Source organism: Aethalodelphis obliquidens, unplaced genomic scaffold, assembly GCF_003676395.1.
Source record: "Aethalodelphis obliquidens isolate GAN/ISIS:26980383/991018 unplaced genomic scaffold, ASM367639v1 scaffold76, whole genome shotgun sequence".
NCBI lineage: Eukaryota > Metazoa > Chordata > Mammalia > Artiodactyla > Delphinidae > Aethalodelphis > Aethalodelphis obliquidens.
The window spans coordinates 1,390,596-1,403,379 of NW_020838020.1; the positions used below are offsets into that span (position 1 = coordinate 1,390,596).

At 30.1% G+C, this 12,784-nt stretch overlaps 1 long non-coding RNA gene across 1 annotated transcript; it reads right to left on the reverse strand.

Moving 5' to 3' along the window:
• Positions 1-1,434: 1,434 nt before the first annotated feature.
• Positions 1,435-5,632, reverse strand: LOC113612413 (uncharacterized). The gene is made up of 3 exons (XR_003429849.1): positions 5,621-5,632; positions 4,755-4,759; positions 1,435-1,532 (listed from the first exon to the last, which is right to left on the reverse strand). It is a non-coding gene; the product is annotated as an uncharacterized LOC113612413 (long non-coding RNA).
• Between the last annotated feature and the right edge of the window lie 7,152 nt (positions 5,633-12,784).

The following is a 12,784-nucleotide window of genomic DNA, read 5'->3' on the forward strand; positions in this document are numbered from 1 at the left end:
TTTCTCTCTCTCTCTCTACAACGTTTTTTAATCTTATTTCCTTTCATTAGCTTTTAAGCTCCTGTTATGTGCCAGGCCCATTACAAGGTCAACAAGTGGTATAAGAGAACAAGTTTTCATATTTTTAAAGACATTATTCTCCTGGAGAGGAGATAGTTATGTGAACAAAAAGTGTAGTACTAGATGGCATATAATACCTGGTAAATCAAAGTGCTGTGTTACTTACTTACAGAAGAGGAATTGGGGGCTTCTGTATTAATTTGGTCTGAGAGAACCAACTAAAATTTTATCTGGCTGGGCAGTGCAAGATCGGTTGTATCTAAATAGATTTATATTGCATGTTTAGAAGTGGTAAAGGTAAATAAATTGAAGCAAATGAAAATGAGAAATGTAATTTGTCCAAATTTGTTGCAGGCAACACTTCTCTTTTGTAAAGGAAACTTTGCAGAGCTTTGTCTTTGGGAAATAGATTTGTCAAAAATATCATATGGTATTTTTCCCTTGATGATTCTGCTTTCTGAAAAAGTTAGTATGAAAATTGTAAAAGCTAACATTTATTGGGGGTTTACTAAGTTCCAGTCACTAGGCTCAACATAATAGTTAACATTTAGATGTTCTATGTGTCTTCTAATGATGCTACATTAACAACAACAACAAAAAAAAGTTCATGGATGTATGATTTAATACAATAGAAATTTAATAAATAACTTGCATTTAGAAAGAATTTTAAAATATCAGAATATTAAGAAGGAACAAGTCAAGAATTCCTTTCTCTTTTAATTTAATATAATAATCTATAGGAGCAATTCATTTTAAAACTTTGACATAGAATTTTGCAGGAGAGTTTGAAAAGTCAACCAGAAAGCCATCAAAATTATACCTTAAATACACTTTACTTTATAAATCTGTTGATCGTTATTAATATGAGGGTAAGGGATACTGTATAATTTCTGTAAGATTCCATTTTCCACAATTCCAAATTAATTTGGAGAAGAAAAGAAGAAAATCTAAACCAAGTCTCCAGTGTTATAAAGCCTCCTGAAAATTCATTTTTACCTTCCAAAAAGTGAACCCAAATTGGATTTGTTAACCTATCTTTGCTAAATTCCTTTAATTCCAGTTACATCTAATTTGCATATGTTATTTTTATCTTTTCTAAACAGTAGCCAAGTGACACTGCTGGAATTAATGCAAGTGCCCTTTAGTATATTACAGTTTAACTTCTAATTTGCTCTCTTTGCTAAATCATATTTCTGCACAAAATATTAACTCTCACCTATTTTCTCAACTAGCTCAAAGTTTTAAAGTCAGTTAATCTGAGAAAAGGAGAACAGGAAATCTTTGCCTCTAACAGAGTTATAGTATTTTTGTTACCGAGTCCAAGGTCATACTGCTTGCTGCATGACAAGCCAATAAATCGAGAAATGAGTTGTTGGGACAAGGAATAGCAACTTTATTCAGAAAGCCAGCAGACTGAGAAGATGGTGGACTAGTGTACCAAAGAACCATTTTACTGGAGTTAGAATTCAACCCTAAAAGATTTGGGAGTGTGGTTGGTTGTTGCAAACTTTTTGGTGTTGGAATCCTTTGTTTTTGCAGCTGTCCCTGTAGATCAGGTCACAGTGTTCCTGTAAACCTCCAACAAGACAAATGTTATTCTCTGTTCTGCAACTTCGTATCTCTATATGAATGGAAAAGTCCTATATCTTTAAAGTTCAGAGCCTTGAGAATGGGTTATCCTTTATATTTCAGGCTACAGGCAACATTCTTAATTTGTAGAAAAAGTAATAGAATAAAAAGGTTAAAGTAAAAGAAATAGACCCAATATGGAGTCAGATTTGTTCTTCCCTATTACATTTTCTTCATAAAGAGCTAGTAAACACTACAAATTGAGTTGAAGATAGTTGGCAGAACATTGATACAGATCAAGTGTTGCTGAAAACTTCATATCTATAGTATAAATTAAAAAAAAAAACTATAACCATAGAAATTCCTCTCAATACTGCATAAGCAATAAGGGAATTAACTAATTTTAATAAATAATTTGGAGATAAATAAGGAAATGGCACAGAACAAGTGTAACTAAAAATGTAGATGTGAAGGAAAAACAGCCTGAAGATAATTTGGCCACTAGTGGAAGATTTTGCATTTCATTTTAATTTAATATCTTTAATTGTTTTGGGGTTATTTAAAGATTTTGTTTGCTCTTGCTCCAATTTTACTTTATAACTTTTCCAGAAATGTACCATTTCATATTGTTTTCCAAAGATTTTTGGCATATGATTATTTTATCAAATTTAATGCCTAATGTCTAATTTAATCAGATTTTATTTTATTTTAAAAATACCTACTATATTCCTAGTTTCTTTTACCCTCTTATTGATAGATTTTCTTACTTTTTAAATATTTTTGTTTCATATTTTAGTAGTTGTTCATTTATTATTCCTTTTCCAATAATCAGATTTTTCTTTTATTAAACTATACCACATTTTCTTGTTCCTCTCTACAAGGATTTCTGTCTTATTTTTATCATTTCCTCCTTTCATCTTACTTATTGGCTTTACTCTCTTGTTCAATCTTCTGAAGTTTAATACTTAGCCTATTTTTAAAAATTTGCTCTTAATTTCTAATAAACATAATTAAAGTTTTAAAGAGGTGAGATTGTGTCACACAGAATGTGTTTTAATTTCCCTTACATTTTATTTATTTTGCAGTTTCCTTCTGTTTTCTTATTTAGCATACAGGATTTTCTCATTATACTATTAGTGTTAGGATATATATTTCAAATAATTGCACTATTAAGGGAAAGAGCACACTAGATATTGTGAGCATAGACCAGAGGGATGAAATTGACAACAGTAGTCAAGATTTATTTTACCAAAACGTTTAATGACCTAGACTCTTCAGCTCCTGAGAATAATGCCAAAAGAAGATGAAAGAATTTCAGTATCAAGACCTTAGAACACTGAGACTTTGCAACATTTTAGATTTTTATTAGTAATTATTTCCCTTGAAAATAATATAACTAGTTATTGCTTGCATAAATTTATTGATAACAAGATTTTATGAACTAGATTGTATTTTATAGTGTATCCACACAGCTCCACATTAGCCAGAAGAAGAATCTGAGGACTGGTAAAGTTAACTGAACTCCCTAATATTTCAAAACTACTTAGTGACTTGGAAATTATAAAAAAAAAAAATATTTCTATGGCAACCAGGTCTATGTCCATAGACTATTTATGGTAATACTAAGCCATATAAATAATAACACCTTTGCAAGTATTAGGACTTTGTCTCATGCAAAACTCAGTTACCAAAGCTTAATATATAATGTCCAATGGCCCTGTGACTTTATACCCCAAAGTTTCCAATATATACTGGCCATCCACATTTGTATTTGGAGTCAGAAAAATTTCTCAATAAATTGGTATTCCATTTATCCTTCCCTTTTATTTGTGATTTTTGGAAAGTGAAATTTAAAAGAAAAACTTAAAAATGTAATAATGGTTTCTGCACAAATTCTAGACCTTTAAAACTTTTGAAGAAATATTTGCTGCAATTTAACCACTTTGTTCACTAAAGATATTATACTTAATTTTAATCAGAACAATTTTATGTACAAAATATGTACCATATCAATGTGGTATGTTACTAGTTGAAAAATAATTATGGAAAAGTTTGGCAACACAATTACTCCAAAATATATTAGTTAAAATATAAGATTATATACATTAATATAGATAGCCAATATTGGCATTTCTCCTTTAAAACTACTTATGTCACCAAATATTTAGACTCATAAATTAGGAAGCATATGTTTATATTCCAATATTGCTTATAGTAGAAATATTCAAACTTTCTTGAAATGTTTTTGAGCATTATAAATTTTACTATGGTATCAAGAGAGATTGTTCAGAAAAATCATAATTGTCATCTTGCATGAACTCTTGTCGACATTTACTTTATTCCAATGAATTTTAAGTGCACTGATACTGGAAATTGAAGTAGGAAAGATAAAGTTATTTCATAAACCTCATTTGGGATTCCTTTACATACATAAACTACAATTTCACCAGCTATTTAGAACTGAAACTCTTTAATTTATAATTTAATATTTTTAAATGCTGAAGGATTAATTTATGCTGATTTTAATACTTTATACAGAGAGTAGATCTTCTGTTATGTGGCTTAATCTTAAAAATAATCTCATTGGAACTCTTATTATTGCCAATCCTTGTAAAGGCAAACACTCTGAAGTTATGTATTCTGTTAAAGAATATAGACAATTTTCTTCCAAGAGAAATATTACTACCCACATTTGATAAATAAAATATCATTCAATGTATAGGAAGAGTGGTCACAAAGTGCCAATTCCAGTTGTGGAAAACATAAATGATAACAGAATTTATTTGCATGTATATATGGCTAATAATCTCTAAATAATCAATACTTCTTTCTTTCTATACATGCATTGTGTTGAATATGATGAGGTGTATATGCATATTTGTCAAAATATCCAAAAGGAAATATAAGAAGTGCTAACATTTCAAGCCAATCTCACCATATGTTACCTTCCAAGTGCTTGCTTTAATCACATGGGCAAGGAAACTTTTTTCTTTCTTTCTACTGGGTTCCTTTTTCACCTGAGCTGACAAATATTTCTCTTGCTTATTTTCAAATAACCAAGAAATGCGTTAAAATTATCAACCTGTCATGAACCCTAATTTAATAGGATTTTTTGGGAGGGAAACTTCTTCTTTCCTAAGTAGCTACAAGCTTTGAAACATTGGATGGAAAGTGGCTAGAAATTGTATGAAGACCACACTGATTGTAGGGTCAGAAATGTTATGAAGTGGTCATGATTATAAATGGTGAGATCTGGAGATTTAAGTTAAAATTCACTAGCTCATTTCTTCCATCTAAATGATATTGCAAGGGTTTATTTATTTGGGTTGGGGGACCCTCATAATATCTCCACCATTAATCTTCCATTCTCTGATATGAACAATTTAATTTTTGCTACCTTAAGTAAACAAATGCAAAAGCAGCTTTTAGGTAATTCCCATAGTCATCCCTTTTTCCATTTGCACTTCTGAAATATTTGTCAATTTTAAACTTCCTTTCTGCAGAAATCTGCATCTGAAAGGCAGGCTTTAGGTTTCCAGGACTCAGTATGAAGCCATAAATCTGCTACCTAACCTTTCTGTCAAGCACATCAATGTTTATTCTAATTAAGTAAATTTTATTATTATCATGTTATATCATGCCTTCTGCTCAAATACTTTCACTAAGTTACCATACATACATACTACTAAACTAATCTGTTATTTCCTAGAAGAGCGTAATCTGGAGCAGACAACTCAACAGAGGACAGACTAACACATCTACCACACTGTATTGGTAAAAGCAGTCCCAGTGCCAGTCCAGATTCGGGGAGAGAAAATAATTTATAATCATCTTTGATCCACTAAAAGTGAATAATAAGCTGAGTAACATGTTTGAAATAATATATTGTTTATATTGTATATTTTGATTGAATATGTCTTCTTTTTAATCAGAAGAATCAAAGCATGTGGATGTATATAGAATTAATTATCAAATTATAAACATTTCTTACTTATGCTAAAAGACCTCATTACACAGGAGAGAGACAGCTTTTTTGTTTGTCATTGTAAGTTGGAATAATATCATTGTTGCATCATTTAAAAAAAGCATAGACTATATTTTAAATTATTAACCTTATGTTATTTCATTTTTAAAAGTATCAAGTTATTTAAAATAGATTCTTATACATATATGCATAATCATATAATTTTTCACTCCAATAACAGTTTTTAACCTTGCATTATTTTGAAAACCTTCCTAAGATCTTTAGCCCATTCATTGTAACAGCTTCAAAAATACAGCTTTATCCTTCTCCCTCTAATTTTGTAAAGGAAGGAAATTATTTGATTATCAACCAAAAGCAATGGAAGCTTCTATAAATTACTTCAATTTATAAGCATCTTTTGACATTATAAAACAAAAATATTTGCTGACAGCAGACCAGAACTGCATTATTCTGAGTGGTAAAATTAACATGCATACTAGTAAGTGGAATTTTTAGTTACAATTCATTAATAATGTTGTTAAGCACTTTTTTTTTACTACTATCCATGTACAAGAGAGTCAGCATCCGCTCCTGACAGCTGTCCCCTATATGCTTTCTGTAAACAGAAAATGAAGCAACATCCCAGTCATTCTCTCTGGAAAGACAGCTTTCAGTGCTTTATGCAAATAACATGACCCTCTAGCTGTGGCACATTCTTCAAAAAGACACCTACCTTCAAAAGTGACAGCAAGTAATAATAAGACAAATGAGCATGCAGTCTGCACATGTGCCACATATTTCACCTAAGAATCCTTGGATGTGATAAAATTAATGTGACCTCTATCACCAAGGACATTATACTCAATGGAACAGAGCCATAGGAGAAGCAGAAATGGTGGGGACTATGTCCGCATTTAGTAGGCTTTTACTTAAAACTTTTTAAAATCAATTTTTCTTTTTATTTTACATTTTGGCCTGAGAAACACTCAGTTATAGAATTTCTATTGTCTTCATTACAAGAACAAGGAACAATATTCACCGATCATCAGGAAGAAAAAGAAAGGTTACATATGATATACTGGAGTAATTAGACTGTGGGTAGGCAATATAAAACTTTAATGAATATTGATATGGGATTAAAGAGCTTGACTTATTGTTAGTATATCCTGCTATACATTTTGCTTTGTTTTAAGGTTGATTTTTTTCCCCTTTTCAAGAGAGAAGATGCATCTTTTCCTTTTTTATTACTGAGATAATTATGCAAAATAGAATAAAATATTTACAACAGACTTTGCAAAATAGGTAATGTACAAATGAACTGTTTTCAATGTACCCTGAGGCTTGAATGCAACAAGCACACCATGAAAGCTGTATTGTAGCTTAATTGTAGCAATCAAATTTAAGAAAAAACAATAGGACACTTTTTCAATCTGCCTTGACAGAATTTTGGCAAAAATTTTAAAATCCTAAACAAATAATCTTGTGGCAAGCTGAGATCTAAGCCACCAACTGCTATGGACATCAAAAATGCAGCCAAAGTAGATTTACATATTTGCTTATAATTATTTTAAATCTACTGAACAGAATCATACCTTCACATAGTTTATAATCAGAATTCATAGTTATTGAAGATATATGGGAAGTGAATAAGAACTAACATACATGATGATTTCATTTCTACTAATAGGGTTGTGAAAAATTAAATTGAGTTCATTATAATGAACTTTTATAATGAATTTTATAAAATAAAAGTGCACTCAAAACACAAACAAAAATAGTTTCTTATACGTGTTGAATATACGTGTAGTTTTTAACAGAAAATGTTTGAGTTTTAACTGTTATTCAAACATGACATCACATGTTTAAAAAGATTACCTATACACTCCAAGGCAACAAAACAAGTTAGTAGATTATGAATGAATTTTTAATATTCTAAAGGCTAAATGGCCTTTGAAAATACAAATTTGGAAAAAGGAAAGGTAAAGCTCTGTTCTATTTTACTTGAAAGCCCATCTATTTGTGTATCTCTAATTACACATAAAAAAGAGTGGAAATAGGATATTTGCTCACTTTAGAAAAGTTATTATAAAAGTATGAGATATTTAAAATACTAAGAATACAAAATTATAACTGCCTTCTCACTATTAAATTTGACATTGAATCTGATATTCTTATTTTTATCAAAATTATTCATGCAAAATTATTAAGGACAAATTCTTCCTTTCAGCCATGTTTTCTGCCATTCAGAGGCAAGCACTTTTGATTATTTTATCTGTTTAATTTGGTTTGGGCCTTCATGTCTCTAACTAATATAATTCTATTTCTATTTCTTTATCTTTCATTTTTAGGCAATTTCCAATTATTTACAGTTGGGGGATAAGTTTTTGGATCTCCTCACATCAATCCTGAAACATATGCATACAGCTCTGCCCCTATCTTTCCAATAAAATTGCAGTATAAATTTTGTGGGAGTAATATTTAGATTTGACATTATAATGTCTATATAGACACTATTCACAAGTGATTTGCTATGCATGATTCACCATGTAAACTCTATTTTATGGCTTATTTTCCATTCTAGAATATATTTTTATATTCATTAAGTTAACATAATTTTTATTTTAATGCTTACTTAGGTTTCTGTGTACTCCTTTTTAGGTTTTTGTGTACTCCTTTTTAATATGTTAATTTTTTAATATGTTTAATATGTTAAAAAAATTAACATAATTTTTATTTTAATGCTTACTTAGGTTTTTGTGTACTCCTTACTTAGGTTTTTGTGTACTCCTTTTTAATATAAAAAGTGTACTCCTTTTTAAAATAGTAGCCATTTTTACAATCATAGTATTCCCTCTTGTCACAAATAGTCTCATTTATTTTATTCTTTTTTGAACCCCTTAACCTCTGAGTTAGTTTTATTTATCTTTATATCTCTTTTATAAACAATATTGTTCTGCCTTTAATGTTTATGTTTACGGATTGTGAGTATGCGTGAAATTAGCTTTTTTAAAAAGTAAATTGTGGGTCTTCCCTGGTGGCGCAGTGGTTGAGAGTCTGCCTGCCAATGCAGGGGACATGGGTTCATGCCCCGGTCCCGGAGGATCCCACATGCCACAGAGCGTCTGGGCCCGTGAGCCATGGCCACTGAGCCTGCTGCATCCAGAGCCTGTGCTCCACAATGGGAGAGGCTGTGACAGTGAGAGGCCCATGTACCACAAAAACAAAAAACAAAAACAAAACAAGTAAATTGTTTAAGAGTCTATTTTTTTGGATCATATAATTTTAATGTAACTGTACACATTAAGGAGCAGTTTACACCTTACATCTTTTACATCTTATATTTCCTTTGATCTTTATCTATGAGGAAAGGTAGATGGAGATAATTCTGTTTTACTAACAACTGTATTGACAAATAAATTTATTCATATATAAATCATAAACTATAAAATCCATCCATTTAAAATGTACACTTCAATGTTTTTAGTATACTCATAGATTTGCACAACCACACCTTGGTCTATTGTTAGAACATTTTCATCTCTCCAAATAGAAATTTAATTCTTATTAGCAGTCACCCTCATTCCCCTTTTTCCCCAGCCCCTGAAACCACTATTCTATTGTATATGTTTATAGAGTTGCTTATTCTGGACATTTCATATGAAAGACATCATAAAATAAATTTATTTGGGACCGATATTTCAATGAGCTAACGTTTTCAAGTTTCATCCTTGTTGAAAAATATATCAGTGTCCACTCTTTTATATTTCTGAATAATATTCTATTTAATAGATATACTGTAGTTCAATTATCTATCCGTCAACTGATTGACATTTGCATTTCTTCCACTTTTTGGCTATTATGGATAATACTGTTATCAACATTTCTGAAGAAACATCTGTATAGATATGTTTACAGTTGTCTTGGGTATAAGCTTAGCAGGGTAATTGCCAAGCCATATAACAACTGGATTTAATATTTTGTAACTAACAAATTGTTTTCTAAAGTCACTGCACCATTTCTCATTCCCACCTGCAGTGCATGAGGATTTCAATTTCTTTCTGTCTTCAACAGTTGTTATTGCCTGTTTGCCATTTTAATGTGTTTCAAGTTGTTTCTCAGTATAGTTTTGCTTTGCATTTATTTAATGATTAACAAATATTAGCAAATTTTTCTTGGGCTTATTAGCCATTTGTGTTTCTTTGGAGAAATATCTCTTCAAATAATTTTCTCATTTTAAAATTGGGTTGTCTTTTTATTTTATAAGTTACTGGATTTGTTTTGCTAGTACTTTTTTGAGGATTTTTTTTTTTTGTCTATAATCATAAGGTGTGTAAGTCAGTAGTTTTTATTTTTTGTGATACCTGTGTCTAATTTTAGTATCAAGCTCAAACCAGCCTCTTAGATCACTTGGAAATTGTTTGCTCCTCTTCTATTTTTTGGAAGAGTTTGTGAAGGATTGGTATTAATTCTTACCTAAGTTTTTGGTAGTTTGTCAGTGAAGCCATCTAAGACTATGTTTTGTTTGTTTGGTTGTTTTGTTTCATTTAGGGGGTATTTTTAAATTAATAATTTATTATTTTTAGTTGTTAAAGGTCTATTCATATTTTCTATTTCTTTTTGAGTAAGTTCTGGTAGAGTGCATTTTACTAGGAATTTATTCATCTCATCTTAGTATCATAAGTGTCTAATTTGTTGCCACACAGCTGTTTATAGCATTCCATTATATTCCTTTTCATTTCTTTATGGTAGGTATCAGCTGTCTCTACTTTTATCCTGATACTAGTTAATGATAATATCACTGGGATTTTTTTTTTTGGTTTATTTGTTTGTGTGTTTATTTCTTGCTTTCTTTTCCATTTATCTCAAAGTATCTTGTAATTTCTCACATGATGTCTCCTTGACTCACTGGTTATATGGACAGGTGTTTTTTTAATATTTACTTCTTTGTGAATTTCCCATATTTCATTTGGTTTTTGATTTCTAACTTAAATCTATTTCGATTTGAGAATATATTTCATATGATGTCAATCTTTTGAAATTTTCCAGTCTTGCTTTATGGTCTAGCATATGGTCTATCCTAGATTATGTTCCATGTGTGCTTGAGAAGAACATACATTCTGTTACTGTTGAGTCTAGTGTTTTATAAATGCCTAATAAAATTAGTTGTTTTATCATGTTGCTCAAGGATTCTATTTCCTTGGTAATCTTCTGTCTACCCACTATTGAAAGTGAGTTATGGAAGTCCCCAATTATTATTGTTAAATTCTCTATTGCTCCTTTAAATTTTTTTCAGTTATTTCCTCATGTAATTTGGAGTGATATTGTTATGATCATATGCGGTTATAATTATATCTGCAGAATGAATTTACTATTTTATCTTTATAAAATACCTGTCTTCATCTCTAGTAAAATTATTTCTTGTCTGAAAGTCTATTTTGTCTTATATTAATGGGGTCATTTATTTCTCTTTTGGTTATAGTTTGTATTATATACATAATAATAAGATATATATTTATCTTTCCATCTTATAGCATATAGTAGGATCATATTTTTATATCCATCCATCTCCGCCTTTTAAAGTGTTTAATCTGTTTAATTTGATGTAGTTACTAATTTAAGAAATTTGTTTTTCATTTTGCTATTTGTTTCCTATTTGCTCTGTCTTATGTATTTGCTACTTTTTCCTCTATTGCCTTCCTTCATGTTAAATAGATATATTCAGTGTGTCCTTCTAATTCCATTGTTGTTTCTTTTAATAAACCTTTTGAGATATTTTCCTTGTGACCACTAAGGGGCTTACATCAACATGTAAAATAATAGGGATCAGATTATTATTAATTTAATTAAATAGCATACAGAAACAGTGCTCTAAAGTAGCACCCTAATTTGTGATACTTTATTATAATAATAACATTTTTATACATGGTTAGCCCATCAACATGATTTTCTAATTATTGTTTTATAATGTATTTTAATAATAAAGGAGAAGAAAATTATTACAAAAATACCTTTATGCTGTCATCTATATTTACTTATGTAGTAAACTTTGTAATTTTTCTTCATCTCGTTGTGCTAATTTGAGTTGAATTGTCTTTTTATTTCAGCCTAAAAACTCCCTCTTGAAGGGCAGGTCTACCAACCACAGATTTTCTCATTTTTTGTTTATCTTGATATATCTTAATGTCTCCATTTTTGAAACATAGTTTCTGGCTAAAGATTTCTTTTTTTGCAGTATTTTTCCTGCACCCCTTTGAATATGGGGCCCTACTGACTTCCAGCCTCCAACTTTTGTTTTGTTTTGTTTTATATGTTGCCATCTTTTTCCCTTGTTTTTTTCAAGATTTTCAGTCTTGTCCCTTTTATGAGATTAGCAGTAGATCTGTTTCATTTAATGCTACTTAAAATTTGAGTTTCTTGAGTGTGTGTATATTAAAATTGTTCATGAAATTTTCAGTCTTCAGACATTATTTCTTCAAATAGTTTTTCTTCCAACTTCACTCTACTTTTTCTGGGAATCTCATTAGGCATATATTGTTGCACTTGATGGCATCTGATAAGTTCTGTTCATTTTTCTTCATATCATTTTCTTTCTCTTACTCAGACTGTATAATCTCCATTGACCTATTTTGAATTTCACTGATTATTTATTCTGTCAGTTCAAATTTTCTCTCAAACACCTCTAGTAAATTTTATATTTTGCTTACTGTACTCTTAAGCTCCAAAATTTCTATTTGTTTATTTTTAATTCTCTATTTGATGAGATATTGTTACCATACTTTCATTTAATTCTTAGACATGATTTTCTTTAGTCCATTGAATGCATTTACAATAGCTAATTTAAAATCTTTCTTTGGTAAATTTAATATCTGTCTTCCCCTGGGGACAATTTCTATTGACTCTTTCTATGTTGAGACCATAATTTCCTGTTTATTTTCATGGTTTTTATTTTCTGATAAAAACTGGACACTTTACTTAATATAACATGGCAACTCTGCCTATTATATGGTCCTACTCCTCAAGGTTTATTGTTATGGCTGTTTTGTTGTTGTTGCTGCTGTAGCTACAGTTGTAGTTGTTTGTTTGTTTAGTGACTCCTTGGGCTAATTCTTAAAGTTTGTTTCCTCTATAGTTTGTGGCCGCTGATGTCAGTGTTTTGTTAACTAAGTGTTCAGCTAATGATGGCTAGAGATT